This window comes from Miscanthus floridulus, chromosome 17 (assembly GCF_019320115.1).
Source record: "Miscanthus floridulus cultivar M001 chromosome 17, ASM1932011v1, whole genome shotgun sequence".
Taxonomy (NCBI): domain Eukaryota; kingdom Viridiplantae; phylum Streptophyta; class Magnoliopsida; order Poales; family Poaceae; genus Miscanthus; species Miscanthus floridulus.
Window position 1 is genome coordinate 15,171,760 of NC_089596.1, and position 19,685 is coordinate 15,191,444.

At 52.8% G+C, this 19,685-nt stretch overlaps 1 long non-coding RNA gene across 1 annotated transcript; it reads right to left on the minus strand.

The window, feature by feature from the left end:
• Positions 1-18,268: 18,268 nt before the first annotated feature.
• Positions 18,269-19,549, minus strand: LOC136514862 (uncharacterized). The gene is made up of 3 exons (XR_010773868.1): positions 19,022-19,549; positions 18,791-18,917; positions 18,269-18,571 (listed from the first exon to the last, which is right to left on the minus strand). It is a non-coding gene; the product is annotated as an uncharacterized lncRNA (long non-coding RNA).
• Positions 19,550-19,685: the final 136 nt, after the last annotated feature.

Here is a 19,685-nt window from a genome sequence, read left to right on the forward strand (position 1 = left end):
ACAATTGCAACATAGGGGGAGAGAGAGAGCTTGGCGCGGGGGTGGGGGAAGGAGCCGTCGCCGGTCAGGAAGCAACGATGCCGCGTCGTCGGGTGTGGGCGTGGGACGCGAAAGGATAAGAATGGGGAGGGGCGCGAGCGCTGCGGGAGTGAGTGGTCGAGGCGTCCGTCCGTCCGGGCGTCTGGTATGTATCATTATCGTTGAATGTGTCACCGATCTCACTGCTGTCATCGAATCAGTCATCTACAATGTGTAGCCACAGGATAAACACCTCAATAAAAGTGATATATGGGAGTGTTTCGATCGAGGGGGGAGTAGCATGTTGGCAAGACGAGGAGGAGAAAGCTGGTGGATCTCCTCCATCCATTCACCAAGTGCTTGTATGTTGCTGGTCTGCTGGAGATGTGTGAAAACAAATTTCTTTCAATATTTCAGTAACAAAAAAGAGCACATTTTCCTTTTTGTTTCACCAAGTGGGAGAGAGAAACAATTGATGAGGCAAATACTAATCCAGGTCGCAACTAGCATGCTTAACAGGGCATGGAAGCATCCTGAAGACGAATTAAGTTCTTATTCGGTGCAGATCACGCATAAAAATGCTGTAATCTTCTCCATGAGGAAATTGAACCTTGCTTTCCAAGAGCTAAATATCAGCGTCAAATGTTGGGTAAAATGGGACATATAAGTCTGGGATGAAATGGTACGTATGTATGTTGAGCTTACGTTGAGGGCCAAACGTCATAAAGTACCCAGGGATTGATGCGGTCGCTGAGACATCATATTCATGAATGACAATCCCAATGCAATCAAAATGGAAATCGAAATCAGTCCCGGAATCAATAAATGCGGTTTTTGCATAATAATTTCCACTTGATCCATCGAGCAACTTGCAAGACACTGATGCAAATCTAATGTGTTGCTCAGGTTTGTCCACGTTAGTTCAAATCATTCTAAATAGATATCTATGTAGCTAGCTAGCTAGCTGGACTGGTCGATCGATGCAAAGTTAAGCATGCAGTTACACGATGTAGAAGCGCATCAGGTGCCTTCCACACCACTACCTGGGAGACTTGTCTACCTGTTGTTGTTGGTCTGTATCTCTAACATCTCCCAGTACTGAAGTTGCTCATATGTATGAACCGTATAAGCAAATATACAAGAACTTCATCCAGTGTAACCCACCAAAGAAAACCGGGCCTGTGTAACCCACCATCTTTTGACATAACAATGCATCCTTATTAGCCTTTTTTTAAGATACTCCAAAAGAACAAAACTAAAAAGAATGCAAAAATACATGAGCTTTTGGGTGCCATGTTCTTTGGATATTACATGGTCCAAAATGCCCAAAAACTGAGTAAACCATTTGGATGTTACAAAGGAAGAGGCACAGATTCAGGATCAGAGAGAAGAAAACAGGAAAGACTTGTGTCAGCTTTCACCCTGAAGGCTGAAGTTCCCAATACCCAATTCGGTAAGTGTAATTCTAACAAAAAAATATTTCTTTTGTTTCAAACAGACCCTTACTTTAGCATGTTTGTCTAGCAGCGGTGCATTTGATTGTTTCCTACTCAGATTGTCATAAAAGGAACAATGTATATGAAACTGTACAGCTTTGTGAAAACTGACCATTGGTAGGCATCATGCATATTGACACTAAGCTTGTTACTCAACATTATGTTCTATATATCATATACATAACATGCATACATCATGCATAAAACCATTTATAACTAAAGCAGTCTCTCATATATTCCATCCCACAGGGTAATATCAAATATACATATAACCAAACCAATTCCATATGGACGACACCTATATACTATCAGATCTTCATCACCTTGTCATCACAGGCTCAGGTACTAGCTAGCCAAGAAATCGTTTCTTCATCTCTGTGATGTACTTTTCAGACCTCTTGTTGATGTCTTCCACAGAAACTACACTCCTAGGCCTGCTGGGGTTCTCAATCTTCTTCCAGCCTGTGACCTCCTGATGACCAGCAGTAGGATACTTCCCGGTTGCCGCAGTCGGGTTATACAGTTTTGGCTTGGAGAGGATGTTGTGGACGACCTCAATCTTGTCAACTTTCTGAATCCTCACCTCACCATCAGTAGGAGGAGCCATGGTGGTCTTGGTGCGTCGAAACATTGTCAGCTTGTTTTCTGCTGGATGCTAGAGAGAGATTAGAGGATGGTAGCTAGATGTTTGCCCTTGAGAGCTTGCTTGGTGCGGGTCGAAATATGGTGGTCTCTATTTATAGGCGGTTTGCGGAGTTCTTTTCTGGTGGAGATTCCATACCTTGGCACTATTGCCATTTGTCTTTAGGTTGAGAAGCAATCGGTATTCCCATTTGTTGTCTAAAATCTCTGTTGCTAGATGCTCAAGGGATTGAGCAGTTGGATGTAAAAACACTTTGGCATCTCTGTGGAGCCCTGAAGTAAAACACATTCCGCTTACCCCATATTTGATTTGTTCGGCTTGTTTTTTCAAACGGAACAGTGTTTTTCTCTCACAACAATTCAGCCAGAACAGTGTTTTTGAGCTAGTTTCAGCCAAGTTTCAGACCAGCGAACGGGGCTATGTTTCTTTGCAAACTCTTAATGTGATGATTTAATGCGTGGCACACCATGTTTGTTTTATTAATTTAAATATGTGAGACATCAGTTCTTTGAGTGCAATTAAATGTCTATTTATACTCATTATTTATGATATATGTATTTAAAATTATGTGAGATTATCAAGTGCCGCTATTGAAACTTATCATCCGCAATATCGCCCGCTATCCGCAATCCGCTACCTCGACGTCAATCCGCTACCAACCCGCTATATGTTATTTATTACCTTGTTATCTGCTATATATGTGTAACCCATAACACAGAAATAGAGAACATGTTAATTTCACTGTTGTACTATTACCAGCAGTGCCTCCTTCTTTCTCTCTGCCTGTTCTGCTCGTCGGCAGAACTACCTACACAGATTGTCCAGTGGAAATGGAGCTACTTCACCAAAGAATAAACGTAAAAAATAAACTGCACTTTTGAAAATAATTAAGGCCCTTGAGAGTTGATACTCAGTTTAACCAACGGCACTAAAAGCTGGGTTTGGTGGTGGAATCTGATTAGTGCGGAATATCTCTACTAGCAAATTAGTTTGGTGGTGGAATCTGATTAGATAAAATAATTGGCACGCGGTAAGGAAGGACGAGTGATGACACATCTAAATCTCGATGCTAAAAAGCAAAAGTGTGTATCATAATCATTCAGACATATATATCTTATCATAGTTAGCTGTCTGGTGATTTGACACAACAAGGAAACCAAATTAATGACCATTTTTTTTAAATATTTAAAGAAAAGCAGTAGAATAAGGATCTGATACTAACCACCACTTAATTACATGCAGAGCTCATGAGAGCATATATACTAGTAGGTTCGGGAAAGTACCGAGAACGTACTAAGATACGAGAACGTACTACGACAGGGATTGTCAGGTTAATAAACTCGGGGTCTCTCATGGACCAGCTTCCTAACAAAGGCTCGGCTTAGCAAACAACGTTGCAAACGATGTGCAACTCATGGGCCGGCCCAAATACCTAAAACGACACAAAAGGGCGATCCAGTCTTCGACCGGAAGGCCTGGCCGAGAAGGAACGGCGTCTGCTTCCGACTCTGGCCCGCCTCTCCGACCGGAAGGCCTCGCCTCTGACTCCGGCCCGCCTTCGGACAGCTTCTCCGACCGGAAGGCCTAGCCAAACACTGCTTCCAACTCCGACCCGCGTCTCCAACTGGGGATGCGCCAAACCCCTGCTCACTGCTCTTCTCCAACTAGCGCAATCAGAGCCGACCGGGACCAACCGACCAGGGACGCCCGCTCGGTAAGGACCAGGAAACAGACGGAGAAAGTAAGGCAGGGCACTCAAGTCAACCGCAATACCAAGGACCGTACCCTGTACACCTGTCAGACAGTACCCTGCGACCTTCCTGGCATGACAGAACCCAAGCAGTATTGTAGGCGCCGACATTTCCCCTACAGTATCATGGGCGCCATCAACTCCCATACCAGACAAACGCGGTAAGACTCCTCCCACATGCCTCTGGGCACCAACAGTGTTGTGGACGCCGGCATTTACTGTACCAGGCGAACATGGTAAAACTCCCTGCATACCTCTCGGCATCAACAGTATGGCAGGCATCGACTTTTGTCATACTAGAAGAAGACGACGCAACCTCCCACATGCATCTGACATTTAACAGTGTTATGGGCGCCTACAATTCATCTTGTACCCGACGACGTGGGCAACAAGACTTAGTATGCGTACACTCTCTCCCTCTCGCTTATAAGGCCATCCCCTTCATCTATAAAAGGTGATGCGCTCTCTCCCAAAAAAGATCGATCAAGTTCACTAGCACACAACAGCAGAACCACTAGGTTCAAACCTCGAGCACACGATACTTAGCACACAGTGGAGCTCCCTTCACTCTCGGCCCATCAGACTAGAGTCCGACCGGACCTCTTATACCCCCCATCTTTCTCCCTTTCGTTTGTAACCCCACAGCAAACTTCGAGCACCTGGGCTTAGGAATAAAGTCACCGACCGACTCAAACTGGACGTAGGGCATGTTGCCTGAACCAGTATGAACCCTATGTCATTGAGTGCTAGGCCACCTCCGATCACAACGTACAGCAAAACTAGAAATATTTACGTGTTGGTCACTTTCTGCACCGGCAGTTGGCGCCGTCCGTGGGGAAGACCTTGTACGTTCAAACTTTTTGGTCATCGGATGGCCCACTTTTCTGCCACCTTCACCATGGCGGGCTCAAGCGATACGACTCGCTTCGGCTCACTGAAGTTTCCCGCACTCCCACCTGTTGGGATGTGGGTTCCACCCGTCTTCGAGCCGTCCCAGGCCTTCCTCTTCGGAAGACTAGACTTCGTCGTTGACCGGCTCGGCGTACTACACCTCCGGGAGGAGGCACTTGTTCCGACGCCCGTCGGAGGGGCGCCCTCCCTTGGCTCTGGGACGCACGATGACTTCAACGACGAGGTGCCTGCGCTTCATTCCAAGCAAACTCTCTGCTCAAACCCCGCTGTGAGTAATGTACTTAAGTGTAATTTACTCACTATTTGCTACCTTCCGCCGATTATCTAGAGGGACCCCATTGTCCCTACCGCGATCGCCATGCGACTGGTTCCTCTATGGCCTCACGTCCCCCATGGATGCGTATGCCCGGGGGCTCCGAAGGATGCCGACGCCGCCCCCTCTCACGTCTGAATTCGTGGGGATGGCGAGCTATGCTCCCACCTGTTTCCTCGACCTCATGGATGACGATGTTGAGAGTGACGGCTCTAGCATCGGTGATGTGTCACCTAGCCACCGTCTGTCCCGGGAGTCTGCTATGACAGACGCTCTGGGATAGCCGCGCGGTGGTAGCGGAGTCCTTGCAGACTCACACCCCTCCGGACCCTCATGCGGGGACCCTCGCGCTCACACGAGAGCACGGCGAGGAGCTACGATAACGGCGGCAGAACCAGCCGCCACTTACGCCGACGCGCTCGGCACACCACACTGCGCCCCGTGCGCATAAACCAGCGAGCGGTGCCCGGGGTCGTGATCGCTAGGTCCAGTGCAACATCGTGGAGGGGGGGACGATCCCCCACAGTTCGCTCGGGCTGACCAGAACATCGCCGCTGCAGCAATGCTTCTGCATGGCCTTCCCGAGCTAAACGATCCCCAGGAACAGGGAATCCACCGAAACCTCCAGGCACTGGTGGAAACCGCCGCCGTTCAACAGTCGGAGAGCTCCGCATCACGACACCGACTCGTGGCCTCTCTCCCCACTAGGGGAGTGGGGACGCACCAAACGAATCGCTCCACCCGCTCACCGCTATAGCCACCGAGCGTGGCACTGGAGGCCGCATCTATGCCCCAGCTTGACCTGGCGCCCGCTCCGCACCGACCGCCTGTACGCGAGTGGCTCGGGCTGAACCAAGACGCTCGCAGCGTCATCAGCAACCGGCGTCGGTCCCGGCATGATGATGGCGTCCATCAAGCGGCAGTGATGGCAGGCGACACAGACCCTGGTCGGACCATCGTGAGGAGTGGTGAAACACACCCTAGGCGTGGTCGCCGGCCGAACGATCGGAGTCTCAGCCCAGATGGCCCGGGACCACAAGCCTTTGCCCGACACATCTAGAGAGCGCCGCTCCTGCAACGCTTCAACAGAGACCGAGGCAAAGGCAAGGCCAAGCACGAGCATCAGGACGAGGGCCCGTCCACGCAGAGGGGCAAAAAGAACAAAAAAGATCGTCGCCGACCGTCCAACTCCGCATTGGTCACCACGGATGATCACACGGACAAGAACCCCCAGCAGGTCCTTCCAGACCACTTCAATGAGCTCATGGAGAGCCCGTGCACCAACCACGCCTACCCCGTCAAACACCTCTACAAGGACTGCGGGCTCCTCAAGCGCCTTCTGCGACAGGCCAGCGGGCCGAAGGAAGAAAAAGACAAAGAAGCAGGGGCCAAGAAAGGGGGTGTAGCGGGCAAGGATCCGGCGATCAAGGTGATCCAATCGGACGCCTACCGACTGAAGGACGACAACGGCAACGTTCTCACCAACACTTGGAACAGTGAACATCTATGTCGTTTTCCCCTAAAATTCAGTCTTATCATTTTTTACTTAACGTTTGCTCCTATAGAGCGCCTCGACCCAAACACAATCGGTCCGGGTGGCTCGGGGGACTCCACGGGGGTGCAATGCCACCCCTCTTTTTACTATCATATGATAAAATACATTTTCCCCGAACAAAAGGGTAGTCCATTCCTTTAATTACCTTACGTAACTTTGCTTTAAGTATTCTGACCGATCGTACCCCGCCTCTACCTACGGTTACGAGCGGCTGAGCCTCGCGGGCCACGCCTAGGCTCTTAAGGTTATAGCCTATGGTGCGAATGGGCAGGTGCAAAAAAGAAGAGAATAAAAAACAAAGTTATCCAAAGGTAAAAATAAGGAACGGACGGGACAAGCTTCCCTGAATGAAATAGTTCCATCACAAAAACAAAGCTACTGTATTCATGAATACACAAAAATACTTTACACAGGGGGCTCCCCCACGACATTATCTTCTACATTTGCTAAAGTATTTCTACTCTAAAACTTCTACTATGGCTCCATGGCGGCATCGACTACCGGCTCGACCAGCGAGGGAAGGGGCTGCTCGTCCTCCGACTGGGCAACATTTGGCTCAGTTGGAGGTGGGGCGATGTCCACTTCCGACCTAGGCTCCACGCCATCTGCAGGCTAGGCGACATCCTCATGACGCACGCTTCTGGCCATGTTCGCACTGCGAGCATCCATCACCCACTGCGCGGAGACTTGCTCGGCCAACAACTTTGCGTGTGGCAGCAAGCTCACCCCGAGCGACCGGATGTCCTCCATGCTACAACCGTTAGCATACCCACTGCAGATGGTGGTGAAGTCCAGGTCCGGGTGGTACGTCACCACCGAAGTCAACACCCCTGATGCTCTGTAGAACAGCCCGTCGGTGATGAGGGCCCGGACCTCATCCGGAACCTCTGCCAGCCGAATAGCGGGCGCCCTGGTACTTGGCGCCGACCCAAAGACCTCCGAGACAATGAGCTGGGCAACATTGCATATCTGGTCAAGTTCCCCCTCGAGAGCACGTCGCTCTTCAAGGGACTTGGCCAGCGCCTCCGCATTCCGGCTAATCGTCGCTTTGGCCGTCTCCAGGTCCTACCCCAACGACTCCACCTTTCCACCCAGCTCTGGAAAAAGGACGACAAGCTCAGAATCATGCTAAAGGAAGAAACAAACATGTCGAAAAACAGAAAAGGTACATACCGAGGCGAGTGTTCATAAGGATGGAGAGTTCCTCCTCCTGCCGAGTCACCTGCTCGCGCAGCCGGGCATTCGCCTCCTCCGTCCCCATCACACGGCCCCAAAGCATGAGCACTTCCTGGTCAGCCTCTGACCGGGCCTTTCGCTCCGACTCCAGGGCCTTCTGCTCTGTATCCAGGGTCTCCAGGGCTCTTTGGAGTGCTGCCTCGGTGTCCGCCAGGGACTTCTGCAGTGCCGCCTTGGTCTCCACCTGGCGGGCCTTCGCTGCCTCAAGCCCTCGCTCATCGGTAGTCGCCCGTTCCACCACGAGCACTTCCACCGCCCATGCCTTAGTCGCCTCCGCCACCCGGTCCTAGGACTCACGGCGGGTGGACTCCAGTTGGCGCTCAAACTCGGCCATCCGGGTATGCTCCATCCGGAGGAAATAGGACTTGCGGCACGACATCTCCTCCAGACCCTGCAAAAAAGAAAAGCGAGCAAGCTGAGGCAACCAACGAAAGACCAAGGGGTCAAGACCAAGCGTGGGAAACTCACCGCGGCGGTGTGGCGTAGGTCGACCTTGACCAACCGCTGGACGGACTCAACCCGCTCCTGGGCCTCCTCAAGCTTCACCGACAGCTTGGTGAGATCGGACTCCATGGCGAGTCCTCTACCCCCAAGGATGTCCCAGAGCTGACACTCCTACGAATCTCGAAGGATGAACTGAACCTTCATCGGGTCCTCAGGACAGGGCCACACCAGGTCAGTCTCCTCCAGCCTTCGACCGGACCACCGCTAGCTCCTGCGACGACGCCGGTAGCTCCACCACATCACCTACTTTATCGTCGGAGGGGATCTCCACAACCTCGATTTCGTGGGCCACCGGCAGGCGTTCTGGCTCCATCCCGGCTGCATCTTCCCCTGGCACCTCTAGCGCCGATAGGGAAGGTGAGCCACATAGCCCTCCGCCCGGCGAGGCAGGGAGCCCAGTCTCCCTATCCTCTTCTGCCACGGCCAGTGGAGGAGGGGCCACAAGGGACACCTCCGACGCGGCCTCCGCCGTCACCACCGGGATCGCCGCCAACACCGTCGCCACCGCTACCGCCGTACTAGTGACTGACCCAGGGGGCACCGCCCCCGGAAGGGAAGGACTAGCCGCTGCCACCCTACTCTCCCTGCCGCCGCCACCCTACTCTCCCCGCCGCTCGCCATGGCGCGCTGCAAGGTGGGCCTCCAATCCTCCCGTACGGGAGTTGGGGCGATGCTCAGCCCCATCAACATCCGGCCGCTGTCAAAAAGGTACAGGTCAGTCACACTCCAAAAAACTCAACAGCAAGATTGAAAAAAAAGAAAGGCATACCGGGATGTAAGTGGTACTACTCTGAAACCACGACCCGATGTCAACAGGCCAGCAAGGCGAGGACTGCTCTCAGGCCATGACCCATGCCCCCTCACTTCAACTGTGGGCGGAGTCGACCCAACCGGCTCCTGCCCAGCCCATGAATCACCATGATCTTTGGCTCAGGGCACGCCGACCAGAGCAGCTAGCGGGGCATCCTCCAGCTATGAGTCATGCGCTGGCGCTGGCCCTAACGATGCGTGGGTGCAAGACCGCTCCTCTGACCGCCTAGCCTATCCCGCCACACCCACGACAGGCGGGGACGAGGCCAGCGACACCTCAGAAGGGCGCGGTGACCACGTCCGCTTCGCCTCCCATTCACCGACGACGTCCATGCTCGCAGCACGCTTCCTCAGCGTAGGAACATCGCCGTGCCTCTCTGCCTCCTGCTCGCCGCCAGCATGTGCAGCCGCAGGATCGCAACACTCCACCGAGGTCACAACGACCTCCCGACTTTCCTCCTCCTCGAAGAAGATCATATCATCGCCCACCTCTGTGGGGTCCTCTGACTCGAGCTCTGACTTGACGTCACTCCTATTTTCCCTAGCCCGCACGCACCGGGTGATCTCCTTCTCCTTCTCATGCTTCCGCCGAGCCTCCTCGGCTTTCTTCTTCTTCTTGGCATCCGCCGCCTCCTTCTGGGCGGCCCATCGGGCCGCGCTCTCCGGCCCCTTCGGAAGGTGCGGCCGGGACTTGTATACTCCAAGTCCCTACGAAACAGGTGACTCAATCAAAAAACAGGAAAACAAAGGGAAAAAGAACACAAAGTAAAGAGATGGGAGCATACTAGTTTGGACACCACTGAAGAGTTGAGAGGTCTGGGCTTTCTGTCGAGGTTCTCTTTAGGCCTCAGCTGCAGCACTTGATCGAGGCGACTCCAGACCTCGTCGTTCGGTAGCTCCTCCGGCGACACGCGGTCAGGGTCCATTGGGCCGTTGTACTTCCACATCGGCCACGTCCTCTCCGCTAGCGGAGCGACCCAACGGCGAAAGAGGGTGTGGAACACCCGCACCCCGTCAAGGCCGCGCGCGCACGAGCTTCTTCTTCTGCCGACTGGCGAGGCCCCATGACCAGCTCTCCAGCTTCTCCGGCCTCCTATCGGTGAAAGGGGGGAGCGGCGCCTCCACCAGGTTCCTGATGTAGAACCATTCCCCGTGCCACCCCCGGTTGGAGTCGCAGGGGATATATACGGGGTACGAGCCCCCCACGCTCGGTTTCTTCTACAGCGCGAAACCCCCACTGGCGCGATCATGAGCAGCTTCCCCTCCGACAAAGCTCACCTAGAGAACATCTACAGAAAAAAGTCCACGTGCGGCTCCATCCCAAGGAAGGCCTCACACACAGTGACGAATCCAGCGATATGCAGCACCCCAGTCGGTTTGAGGTGCTGCAGCTCCATGCCCCACTCATTGAGGAGCCCGCGCAGGAACTAGTGCGTGGGGTATCCTAACCCACGCTCATGGAAGGCGAGGAAGGAAACAACCTCGCCGGCCCGAGGTTGCGAGAAATCCTCCCTCCCGGGAGCCCTCCAGTGCGCCACCTCCTTCGGCGGTAGCAACTCCTTCTCAATGAAGGCCTCCAGCACCGACTCCCTCACAACGGATGACCTCTAGCCTGACATTTTGCTCCGGGTTCATGAATGAATTTGTGAGTTTTCTCCTCTCCCTTGCTCTCCCCTTTTTCTCTCCTAGGAACCGCCGTGGCACTCAGATGCTCTTGGTAAGAAGGAAGAAAGGGAAGAGACAACAGATGAGGAATAGGCAAAGGAACAGGGCAAAAGCCCTCTCCCTTCTGCTACTTAAAGAATGAGGCATAGCAGTTGGGAAAGGCACGGCAATCGGGGAAAGGCGAAATGACGGGGGCAAAAAACCCTCTCCCTTCCCCCATTCAATGCGGATGGGATACGATGGGACGCACCTTGCCCGACGAAACAACGCCTGGTCAGACGAGACATGGCCTGGGTATGGCCCACCACTACCACACGCCAGGCGCGAGAAATAAGGCGCCACTATGCGCTGGCGGCCCTCCGCCTTCCCAGGCGGGACTTGGAAAGACCCAAACAACGGGATCTCTGCCAGGAGAGACCAACGGGCTTCCTGAGTCTAATTGAATGGCTTAGGCGAACGCTGAGAGATAGGTAAGGAGCAAAGGGACGCCCCATGTGGGCCATGCCAACTCCGTCATGAATGACAAGCGCGGATCTCGGTCGGACATTTCCGATTGGAGCTCTTCAAACCCCGTCACTCGAGTCATCAAGGTAACATTACCAACCCCCACTATTTCTTTATATAATCATTCAAACATCCATACACACATTTCATTCCATACACCCGCGCCCCCAGACGATTCTACCCGAATCGCCCGAGGGCTCAGGGGCTAAGGCATCGCATATGCGGTTAAATGCATCACAACGCTCCGTGTTGCATCACGAAGCGGCAGTTGCCTCATTCAACATGAGCAACGATCGACCGATGTTCGAAGGCTGGCCCACGAAGGGCTCGAGGCCGCCTCGTGTCAAACAGAGCCATGGGAGAAAATGCAGATGGGCCCTGAGTGGCCCTCGCCCAGTCTACCCCAAAGCGGACAGGGTCATCTCAACCTTCTTGTTCGATCCTAAACCTCACCAAACCAATAGAATCTCCATCGAGGGGAGGCCAGCGGGCCACCCGGGTCAGTCTCCAGAATGACTCAGGCATCTGCAGGGTTGTAGGTTGAGTAGTGGAGTGCCACATGAGGGCTATGCCGACCCCATCACGGATGACGGACCCGGACTTCACTCAATCATACCCATTAACGAGCTCACCGAGCGCGTCACTCGAGCCCAAGCCATCGAGGCAAGCGACGTTAGCTCAGCCCCTCCGATTGTGAGAAACCAAGGACGGGGTAACGCACAAAACTCAAACCGACCCCTACCAAGCCCAACGGGGCTTAGGGGCTCAAGACACGCAAAAACGCCTTGGCTGCGCCTGGGTCCACGACTCTGACTCACCCAAAATCCCTCGACGCGCCTGATGCCAGGATCCGCGAGTCCATCTCGGTGTGCCCGACACCTGGATCCATGAATCTGTTTCGATCCCTCGGCTGCACCCGACGCCAGGATTCGCGAGCTCCATCTTGCCCGATCCCTAGAAACAACTGCCTCGGCTGCACACGATGGGTCCGCAAGTCCGCCTTGACCGATCCCTCGGCTACGCCCGACACCAGGATCCGCGAGCTCCGTCTCGCCCGATCCCTAAAAAACCGCCTTGGCTACGCACGACACCTTGGTTGATGACTCTGTCTAGACTAAAATGCACGCACACACACCCGCTGACAAAAAACCCCTCAGGCGATCCTGCCCGAATCGCCCGGGGGCTCGGGGGCTACACCCACTAGTGCGCTCGCGCGCACCCAACGATGAAATGAAACTTCCCCCGCTGGCAACACGAAAACCCCCCAGACGTTTCTGCCCGAATCACCCGAGGCTCGGGGGCTACACTCGCAGGTGCGCTCGCGTGCACCCGCTATCAAGACAAAAATCCCCTAGACGACTCTACTTGAATCGCCCAGGGGCTCAGGGGCTCCTGTCGAGGTTATAAACCTAGGGTCCCTCATGGACTAGCTTCCCAACAAAGGCTCAGCCCAGCAGACAATGTTGCAAACGACGCACAACTCATGGGCTGGCCCAAATACCTAAAACGACATAGAAGGGCGATCCAGTCTTCTACCGGAAGGCTTGGCTGAGAAGGAACGACACCCGCTTCCAACTCTGGCCCGCCTCTCCGATCGGAAGGCCTCGCCTCCGACTCTGGCCCGCCACCAGACGGCCTCTCCGACTGAAAGGCCTGGCCAAACACCGCTTCCGACTCTGATCCACGTCTTCAACTGGGGGTGCGCCAAACCCCTGCTCACTGCTCTTATTCAACTGGCGCAATCAGAGTCGACTGGGACCAACCGACTAGGGACGCCCGCTCGATAAGGACCAGTAAACAGAGGGAGAAAGTAAGGCAGGGCACTCAAGTCAACCGCAATACCAAGGACCGTACCCTGTACACCTGCCAGACAGTACCCTACGACCTTCCTGGCATGACAGAACTCAAGCAGTATTGTAGGCGTCAACATTTCCCCTACAGTGTTGTGGGCGCCATCAACTCCCATACTAGACAAACGCGGTAAGACTCCCCCCCCCGTGTATACCTCTCGGCATCAACGCGGTATGCCTCTGGGCACCAATAGTGTTGTGGGCATCGGCATTTACCATACCAAGCGAACATGGTAAAACCCCGTGCATACCTCTCGGCATCAACAGTATGGTCGGCACCGACGTCCGTCATAGCAGAAGAAGACGACGTAACCTCCCACATGCATCTGACATTTAATAGTGTTATGAGCGCCTACAATTCATCTTGTACCCGACGGCGTGGGCAACAAGACTTAGTATATGTACACTCTCTCCCTCTCGCTTGTAAGGCTATCCCCTTCATCTATAAAAGGGGATGCGCTCTCTCCCAAAAACGAAGATCGATCAAGTTCACTAGCACACAACAGCAGAACCACTAGGTTCAAACCTTGAGCACACGCTCAAACACTTAGCACATAGCGGAGCTCCCGTCACTCTCGGCCCATCAGACCAGAGTCCGACCGGACCTCTTATACTCCCTATCTTTCTCCCTTCCGTTTGTAACCCCACAGCAAACTTCGAGCACCAGGGCTTAGGAATAAAGTCACCGACCGACTCAAACTGGACGTAGGGCATGTTGCCTGAACCAGTATAAACCATGTGTCATTGAGTGCTAGACCACCTCTGAACACAACGTACAACAAAACTACAAATATTTACGTGTTGGTCACTTTCTGCACTGACAGTTGGCGTCGTCCGTGGGGAAGACGCTGTACGTTCACACTTTTTGGTCATCGGATGGCCCACTTTTCCGTCACCTTCGCCATGGCGGGCTCAAGCGATACGACTCGCTTCGGCTCACTGGAGTTTCCCGCACTCCCACCTGTTGGGATGTGGGTTCCACCTGTCTTCGAGCCGTCCTAGGCCTTCCTCTTCGAAAGCCTGGACTTCGTCACCGACCGGCTCGGCGTACTACACCTCCGTGAGGAGGCACTTGTTCCGAGAGGATCACTGGGCTGTAGTGAAGCGGCTACTATGCTACATCAAGGGGATGGTGGATCAGGGGATTGTCTTCCCCAAGATCGGCGGAAGTAGGCTGCAGCTCACTGTGTTCAGCGACGTAGACATGGCGGGGGACATCGATGGACAACGGAGCACCTCTGGCGTGCTTGTCTTCCTCGAGTCGGCTCCAATTTCAAGGCTATCGCTGAAATAGAAGGTGGTGGCGTTTTCTACGTGTGAGGCAGAGTACGTAGCGGTGGCCATAGCGGCGTGCCAAGTTGTGTGGCTATGCCGGCTGCGAGCGAGCTGACCAGTGTGGAAGCTCACCCACCAGCACAGATGGTGGACAACCAGCCCGCCATCGCCCTCATGAAGAATCTGGTTCCCCATGACCGGAGCAAGCACATCGACGTGAAGTTTCACTTCCTCAGAGACTGTGTCGATGGAGGGCAGATCATCATCGAGTTCGTCGAAACTGGTCAGCAGCTCGCGGACATCCTCACCAAGCCGCTCGACCGTCTTCGACTCACGGTGCTGAAGGAGATGATCGGCATGGAGGGGGTTCAAGGGTTAGAAGTAGGATTAAGGGAAGAATTGTGAGATAATCTACTACTTCCTTGTGTGAACACACGGCAGGGGAAGGCGGCGCCGAAAAGGCTCCCTGCTGCGGCACTGTAGCCACTGCAGGGGTAGCGCCGAACGGCTCACCTGCCGTACTGTAGCCACGACAGGGGCAGGCGCCAGAGTCAGCCATGCTGTCTCATCTAGTCACTATAGCAACATGACAGCTGTACTGGGACTAGATGGATAGAGTTGTATATATAGTTTGCCACTGCAACTCGGTAAAGAGAGTTCAGATTTGCCATCTCCTATACAGAGCTCCGGCCAACGCTGGTGTACTCTGTTCTCCCTCACTTCTTCTACCTCTAGCCATAGTGTGTGGTCGGACAACGCTAATCGTGGTCGGCAAGACTGGTGAGTGGTCGACTCACCTGAGCCGGTGATCCTGTGTGCCAACATGGTCCTCTAAGTTCTTTTTCAATGACAAAATAATTATTGAATAAGAAGGTGAAGCATATAACTAGAGTTTTAGTATGGCTTGCATTCAGAGAAAAAATAAAAAAACGATATACAACTAGAAATGGATGTACTTCTGTGAATCGGTCAGTTTTGTTTTGGCCCCAAAAATTGCTAAAAATCATGCAGAAACCTTGACACCTAGTACTGATTCCAGTCAATACTCTTTTGTCCTAGAAAAAGACTTTGAGCAATATTTTTGAGATGACCATTCTAATCTAAAAGCATAACATGCCATGCAAGCTAGCTTGAGAGTTTGATATGATAGTCTGCAAGCAGAAAATTGATGGCAGACTCGATCATTCCCCCTTAAAATCGAAAAGAGTAGGTGTGGAATCTGTGATGTTCTAGTGTGATCTCTTCCCCCACAAAAATTGTTTGAAACACTGGACCCCTAATTATTTTCGTGGAAACACAGAAGACGCCCTTGCAAGTGGGAAATTATTAAGAAAAAGGATAGTTATTCCTGTCGGGAGGCATGATACATGAAATTAATTAACCCATGTGCTAATTAGTTATGCATGGAAGCATCCTGTGGACATATATACTAAGTTCTTATTCGGCCCATATCATTATATATATGCTCAGTTGTTTGGTCAGGATCGAGAAAGGTCCTTGCTTCAACAAAGCTAAAAAAATGGCAGACGACTAATGTAACTAAGGCCCTCCACAATGTGTTCCCTGAGTGGTGCCCAAAAAGGAGAGAAAAGATTATTAGATTGGAGCACCACTCTTACCACTGTGAGTAGTGATTCAAGTTTGAGTGATACCAGAAAAAAAGAAGAGCGGTGAATGTAGTTGCGCCGGTGCCTATTTGTGCTGTGGAGAGAGAAGCAAAGAGAGAGCAGCTTTTTGCTATGAAAGTAGCATGCAGCAGGCCTTTTGGGCACCACTAGCGATGCCAGCACACTACAAGTAGAAATTGGATCAGGCACCACACAGCAGCGTGGCTAGCTTATACAGTTTCAAGCACCACTCACACTATGGGAAGGCCTAAATACGAGTTTGGGAAAACCTAACTATATATGTTTAATTAATTGTATATCCAATACCATCCCAATGAGAGAATCCACACAAATTAGTGACCTTGCTTAGTCATGGATATGATGGAGTATGGCTTACATTGAGGGCAAACGATCAGCTAGAGCTAATAGCAACCATGAGAAAGCTCACACTGTCACACTCACACGGTAGTCATCAGGTCAATTCAGTTATTTCTCGATTGCTAGCTGGATTCATCGATATGCTAGCTAGCTAGGAGTAAAAGAAACTGCAAAGCTAAGCTTGTGGCTGCACGTCGCAGTAGAAGCCCATCAGGTGCCTTCCACACACAGGAGACTTGACTCCGTCGGTCGATGGGAGTATTTCTTGGGTTGGGTCTCTCCCGCACGCTCCACACGCATGCATGTACCTACCAGTTTTTTCTGCTTGGGTGTGAACTCATCTTCTCTTTTTCTTCTTTCAGGACTCAGGAGTCAGGAGACGTTGACTGAAATATAACGTGGACGCAAAAGCCTAATAACTCTACGGATAGATGGAACAGACTAGGTTCTGCAACGAGACCAATATTTGATTGTTTGGGATCAGAATTTGGGTGCTTCAACAGGTGACGTCTAGCCATCTAGAATTCAAAGAATTCGAGAGTAACAAATCAAAATCAAATGCTTACCGGTGTCACAGGAGCTCAAGAATGGAGATTAGCTCTTGGAGACAATCTCTCTATTTCTGACTATTTGTTATTAGAGTAAAATACACCGGAGGTCCATTAACTTTCGGTGAAATGTCATTTAGGTCCATCAACTTTGAAACTGCATGTTTGGGTCCATTAACTTTCGTTTTGTGTCATCTAGGTCCATCAACTTTGACTCATGCATTTTTGGTCCATGAACTTTCAAAATGGTTCACTGTAGGTCCACGCATGCATACACGCACGTTGACTTTTTGCGTCGGTGGAGCCATGCCTTCACTGGCCGCCAGTTTGGCTTTCACCTTCACCCAAGTACTGTAGGAGAGGAGTAACTAATTACTACTGTAATTACACATTGAGAAGAAGGCCGTGAGAAGCCCATGCTGGTGTACGTCTCCCATGAGAAGCGGCCCGGGTTCAACCACGAGAAGAAGGCCGGCGCCATGAACGAGCTGAACGCTGCTCCGCCGTGATCTCCAACTCGCCCTTCATCCTCAACCTGGACTGCGACCACTACATCAACAACTCGCAGGCGCTGCGCACGGGCATCTGCTTCATGCTCGGCCGCGACAGCGACACAGTGGCGTTCGTGCAGTTCCCACAGCGGTTCGAGGGCGTGGACCCCACGGACCTGTACGCCAACCACAACCGCATCTTCTTCGACGGCACGCTCCGGGCGCTGGACGGCATGCAGGGCCCCATCTACGTCGGCACCCGGTGCATGTTCCGCCGCATCACGCTCTACGGCTTCGACCCGCCGAGGATCAACGTGGGCTGGAGCTCACCACCAAGGCCGCCGTGGCGAAAGGCAAGCACGGCTTCCTGCCCTTACCGAAGAAGTCGTACGGCAAGTCGGACGCGTTCGTGGACACCATCCCGAGAGCGTCCCACCCGTCGCCGTTCGTGGACGCAGACGAGGCCGCCGCCATCGTGTCCGACGAGGCGATCATCACCGAGGCCGTGGCGGTGTGCATGGCGGCGTACGAGAAGAAGACCGGGTGGGGCAGCGACATCGGGTGGGTGTACGGCACGGTGACGGAGGACGTGGTGACGGGGTACCGGATGCACATCAAGGGGTGGCGGTCCCGCTACTGCTCCATCTACCCGCACGCCTTCATCGGCACCGCGTGGCGAGCTCCGGCGGCCGTGCATGTGCACGTGGCTGCCCGCACGGGCTGCATGCGCGTCAGGTCAGGGTAAAACAGAGCGGCGCATCATCACTCAGTAGTCATCAGTAGTGCCGGACGCGTGCCACTGCCGACTTGCCGAGTTTGTGCAGTAAGTAGTGTCGACGACGCGGCGGCGGCTTCTTCAGTGACCTTCAGTGTCTGAAGTGCCGGACGCCGGTGAAGACGAGGGCCACCCCGTACTTGTTGCAGCAGTCCACGGCGTCCTGGTCCCGGATGCTGCCGCCGGGCTCCGCGATCAGCGATGCCGCTCTGGCACGCCTCCTCCACCGCATCGTTCCAAGCTGCATCATCATTCCGGTTCAACAACACATTAATTAGCTAATAGGAGTAAATAACAAACACTGTTTTTAGTGTTCTTTGTTGCATCCAGAACCATGTGATTGCTTGCTTCTACGTACGGTTCAGGAACAAGATAAAAATTGATCGAAATCAACTAGTACTCGATAAATGCTTCAATTCCAATTTTTAAGCCAGCACTTTTTGGTTTCTTTTTCCCTTACCAAACGGGAAGAAGGCATCGTTGGCCAAAGCAGCTCCCATGGCATCCTCCCCTGCCTTCTTGAAAGCAATCCTCAGGCTCTCCCGCCGGTTCGGTTGGCCACTGCCCATGCCCAGCATGCAATTGTTCTGCAGAGACCAGCCATCATCAGGCACAGAATCAATAGACTGTACAGCTAGCTATATCGCGCTCCCCACATAACCTAAAAGGTATGCATGCGTGCACTACTGACCTTGGCGATCACAATAGCGTTGCTCTTGACGTGTGACGCAGAGGCACGCGAATTTCGCGTCCGAAAGCTCACTGCACCCAGGAGTCCTCTCTGACATTTTTGTGAAGGTGATGTCTTCCGGGGTCAGATCGTCCGACTCTTGAGCCAACCAGCCGCCAGTCACCTGTCGCAGCGATAGCATTCCTTTCCCGCTCCTCTTCGCCTCCAGTATCCTCAGCGTCTTGGATTTCGCAAGAGGTACGAGCTCTACGGCTGGCCCTGAGGGACCGAGCAACCAGCCGCCGCCGCCCAGCATCGTCATGCATGCACATACCTGCCCTGATGATGATGATTCGAGCACGAAACACACATGCATGCCCGGCAGACGAGCGACGGCGGCGAGTGCAGGCATGCCTCCACCGACGCAAAAAGTCAACGTGCGTGCATGCATGCGTGGACCTGCAGTGAACCATTTTAAAAGTTCATGGACCAAAAATGCATGAGTCAAAGTTGATGGACCTAGATGACACAAAACGAAAGTTAATGGACCCAAACATGCACTTTTAAAGTTAATGGACCTAGATGACATTTCACCGAAAGTTAATGGACCTCCGGTGTATTTTACTCTTGTTATTATATCAGAACTTAGACCAAATGAGGAGCTGTGGCAAATTACATCACTATC